Here is a 4,988-nt window from a genome sequence, read left to right on the forward strand (position 1 = left end):
TTGGACAATCAAATTAATGGCTGCCCGGGCTTCAGGATGTCTTTTTACACTATATAAAGGTGGAAATTTACATTGGAAACGTTTAGTTTAGCTGTTAATGAAGTTTCGTTTTTTTAGTGCTGAAAATTCATTGTCTGCTGGCGCTGTACACTTTTTCTAAATGTTGCAATATCTCATGAAGGAAATACTGGACAATCAAATTAATGACTTTCCAGGCTTCAGGATGCCTTTCTACACTATATAAAGGTGGAAATTTACATTGGAAACGTTTGGTTTAGCTTTTATAAAAGTTTGTTTTTTTAGTGCTGTAAATGCATTTTCAGCTCGCGCTGTACACATTTGCTATGAGAGGCATTATCTCATAAGGGAAATATTGGACAATCAAATTAATGACTGCCCAGGCTTCAGGATGTCTTTTTACACTATATAAAGGAGGAAATTTACATTGGAAACGTTTGGTTTAGGTGTTATAAAAGTTTGGTTTTTTAGTGCTGAAAATGCATTTTCAGCTCGCGCTGTACACATTTGCTATGAGAGGCATTATCTCATAAAGGAAATATTGGACAATCGAATTAATGACTGCCCAGGCTTCAGGATGTCTTTTTACACTATATAAAGGTGGAAATTTACATTGGAAACGTTTGGTTTAGCTGTTATAAAAGTTTGGTTTTTTAGTGCTGAAAATGCATTTTCAGCTCGCACTGTACACATTTGCTATGTGAGGCATTATCTCATAAGGGAAATACTGGACAATCAAATTAATGACTTCCCAGGCTTCAGGATGCCTTTTTACACTATATAAAGGTGGAAATTTACATTGGAAAGTTTGGTTTAGCTGTTATAAAAGTTTGGTTTTTTAGTGCTGTAAATGCATTTTCAGCTCGCGCTGTATACATTTGCCTATGAGAGGCATTATCTCATAAAGGAAATATTGGACAATCGAATTAATGACTGCCCAGGCTTCAGGATGTCTTTTTACACTATATAAAGGTGGAAATTTACATTGGAAACGTTTGGTTTAGCTGTTATAAAAGTTTGGTTTTTTAGTGCTGAAAATGCATTTTCAGCTCGCACTGTACACATTTGCTATGTGAGGCATTATCTCATAAGGGAAATACTGGACAATCAAATTAATGACTTCCCAGGCTTCAGGATGCCTTTTTACACTCTATAAATGTGGAAATTTACATTGGAAACGTTTGGTTTAGCTGTTAATGAAGTTTCGTTTTTTTAGTGCTGAAAATTCATTGTCTGCTGGCGCTGTACACTTTTTCTAAGTGTTGCAATATCTCATGAAGGAAATACTGGACAATCAAATTAATGACTTTCCAGGCTTCAGGATGCCTTTCTACACTATATAAAGGTGGAAATTTACATTGGAAACGTTTGGTTTAGCTGTTATAAAAGTTTGGTTTTTTAGTGCTGTAAATGCATTTTCAGCTCGCGCTGTACACATTTGCTATGAGAGGCATTATCTCATAAGGGAAATATTGGACAATCAAATTAATGACTGCCCAGGCTTCAGGATGTCTTTTTACACTATATAAAGGTGGAAATTTACATTGGAAACGTTTAGTTTAGCTGTTAATGAAGTTTCGTTTTTTTAGTGCTGGAAATTCATTGTCTGCTGGCGCTGTACACTTTTTCTAAGTGTTGCAATATCTCATGAAGGAAATACTGGACAATCAAATTAAAGACTTTCCAGGCTTCAGGATGCCTTTTTACACTATATAAAGGTGGAAATTTACATTGGAAACGTTTGGTTTAGCTGTTATAAAAGTTTGGTTTTTTAGTGCTGTAAATGCATTTTCAGCTCGCGCTGTACACATTTGCTATGAGAGGCATTATCTCATAAGGGAAATATTGGACAATCAAATTAATGACTGCCCAGGCTTCAGGATGTCTTTTTACACTATATAAAGGTGGAAATTTACATTGGAAACATTTAGTTTAGCTGTTAATGAAGTTTCGTTTTTTTAGTGCTGAAAATTCATTGTCTGCTGGCGCTGTACACATTTGCTATGTGAGGCATTATCTCATAAGGGAAATACTGGACAATCAAATTAATGACTTCCCAGGCTTCAGGATGCATTTTTACACTCTATAAATGTGGAAATTTACATTGGAAACGTTTGGTTTAGCTGTTATAAAAGTTTGTTTTTTTAGTGCTGTAAATGCATTTTCAGCTCGCGCTGTACACATTTGCTATGTGAGGCATTATCTCATAAGGGAAATACTGGACAATCAAATTAATGACTGCCCAGGCTTCAGGATGTCTTTTTACACTATATAAAGGTGGAAATTTACATTGGAAACGTTTGGTTTAGCTGTTATAAAAGTTTGGTTTTTTAGTGCTGAAAATGTATTTTCAGCTCGCACTGTACACATTTGCTATGTGAGGCATTATCTCATAAGGGAAATACTGGACAATCAAATTAATGACTTCCCAGGCTTCAGGATGCCTTTTTACACTCTATAAATGTGGAAATTTACATTGGAAACGTTTGGTTTAGCTGTTAATGAAGTTTCGTTTTTTTAGTGCTGAAAATTCATTGTCTGCTGGCGCTGTACACTTTTTCTAAGTGTTGCAATATCTCATGAAGGAAATACTGGACAATCAAATTAATGACTTTCCAGGCTTCAGGATGCCTTTCTACACTATATAAAGGTGGAAATTTACATTGGAAACGTTTGGTTTAGCTGTTATAAAAGTTTGGTTTTTTAGTGCTGTAAATGCATTTTCAGCTCGCGCTGTACACATTTGCTATGAGAGGCATTATCTCATAAGGGAAATATTGGACAATCAAATTAATGACTGCCCAGGCTTCAGGATGTCTTTTTACACTATATAAAGGTGGAAATTTACATTGGAAACGTTTAGTTTAGCTGTTAATGAAGTTTCGTTTTTTTAGTGCTGGAAATTCATTGTCTGCTGGCGCTGTACACTTTTTCTAAGTGTTGCAATATCTCATGAAGGAAATACTGGACAATCAAATTAAAGACTTTCCAGGCTTCAGGATGCCTTTTTACACTATATAAAGGTGGAAATTTACATTGGAAACGTTTGGTTTAGCTGTTATAAAAGTTTGGTTTTTTAGTGCTGTAAATGCATTTTCAGCTCGCGCTGTACACATTTGCTATGAGAGGCATTATCTCATAAGGGAAATATTGGACAATCAAATTAATGACTGCCCAGGCTTCAGGATGTCTTTTTACACTATATAAAGGTGGAAATTTACATTGGAAACATTTAGTTTAGCTGTTAATGAAGTTTCGTTTTTTTAGTGCTGAAAATTCATTGTCTGCTGGCGCTGTACACTTTTTCTAAGTGTTGCAATATCTCATGAAGGAAATACTGGACAATCAAATTAATGACTTTCCAGGCTTCAGGATGCCTTTCTACACTATATAAAGGTGGAAATTTACATTGGAAACGTTTGGTTTAGCTGTTATAAAAGTTTGTTTTTTTAGTGCTGTAAATGCATTTTCAGCTCGCGCTGTACACATTTGCTATGAGAGGCATTATCTCATAAGGGAAATATTGGACAATCAAATTAATGACTGCCCAGGCTTCAGGATGTCTTTTTACACTATATAAAGGTGGAAATTTACATTGGAAACGTTTGGTTTAGCTGTTATAAAAGTTTGGTTTTTTAGTGCTGTAAATGCATTTTCAGCTCGCGCTGTACACATTTGCTATGAGAGGCATTATCTCATAAGGGAAATATTGGACAATCAAATTAATGGCTGCCCGGGCTTCAGGATGTCTTTTTACACTATATAAAGGTGGAAATTTACATTGGAAACGTTTAGTTTAGCTGTTAATGAAGTTTCGTTTTTTTAGTGCTGAAAATTCATTGTCTGCTGGCGCTGTACACTTTTTCTAAATGTTGCAATATCTCATGAAGGAAATACTGGACAATCAAATTAATGACTTTCCAGGCTTCAGGATGCCTTTCTACACTATATAAAGGTGGAAATTTACATTGGAAACGTTTGGTTTAGCTTTTATAAAAGTTTGGTTTTTTAGTGCTGTAAATGCATTTTCAGCTCGCGCTGTACACATTTGCTATGAGAGGCATTATCTCATAAGGGAAATATTGGACAATCAAATTAATGACTGCCCAGGCTTCAGGATGTCTTTTTACACTATATAAAGGAGGAAATTTACATTGGAAACGTTTGGTTTAGGTGTTATAAAAGTTTGGTTTTTTAGTGCTGAAAATGCATTTTCAGCTCGCGCTGTACACATTTGCTATGAGAGGCATTATCTCATAAAGGAAATATTGGACAATCGAATTAATGACTGCCCAGGCTTCAGGATGTCTTTTTACACTATATAAAGGTGGAAATTTACATTGGAAACGTTTGGTTTAGCTGTTATAAAAGTTTGGTTTTTTAGTGCTGAAAATGCATTTTCAGCTCGCACTGTACACATTTGCTATGTGAGGCATTATCTCATAAGGGAAATACTGGACAATCAAATTAATGACTTCCCAGGCTTCAGGATGCCTTTTTACACTATATAAAGGTGGAAATTTACATTGGAAAGTTTGGTTTAGCTGTTATAAAAGTTTGGTTTTTTAGTGCTGTAAATGCATTTTCAGCTCGCGCTGTATACATTTGCCTATGAGAGGCATTATCTCATAAAGGAAATATTGGACAATCGAATTAATGACTGCCCAGGCTTCAGGATGTCTTTTTACACTATATAAAGGTGGAAATTTACATTGGAAACGTTTGGTTTAGCTGTTATAAAAGTTTGGTTTTTTAGTGCTGAAAATGCATTTTCAGCTCGCACTGTACACATTTGCTATGTGAGGCATTATCTCATAAGGGAAATACTGGACAATCAAATTAATGACTTCCCAGGCTTCAGGATGCCTTTTTACACTCTATAAATGTGGAAATTTACATTGGAAACGTTTGGTTTAGCTGTTAATGAAGTTTCGTTTTTTTAGTGCTGAAAATTCATTGTCTGCTGGCGC

The sequence above is a fragment of the Idiotropiscis lumnitzeri genome, unplaced genomic scaffold (genome assembly GCF_059441095.1).
Source record: "Idiotropiscis lumnitzeri isolate Australia: NSW breed Sydney's pygmy pipehorse unplaced genomic scaffold, RoL_Ilum_1.0 HiC_scaffold_156, whole genome shotgun sequence".
NCBI lineage: Eukaryota > Metazoa > Chordata > Actinopteri > Syngnathiformes > Syngnathidae > Idiotropiscis > Idiotropiscis lumnitzeri.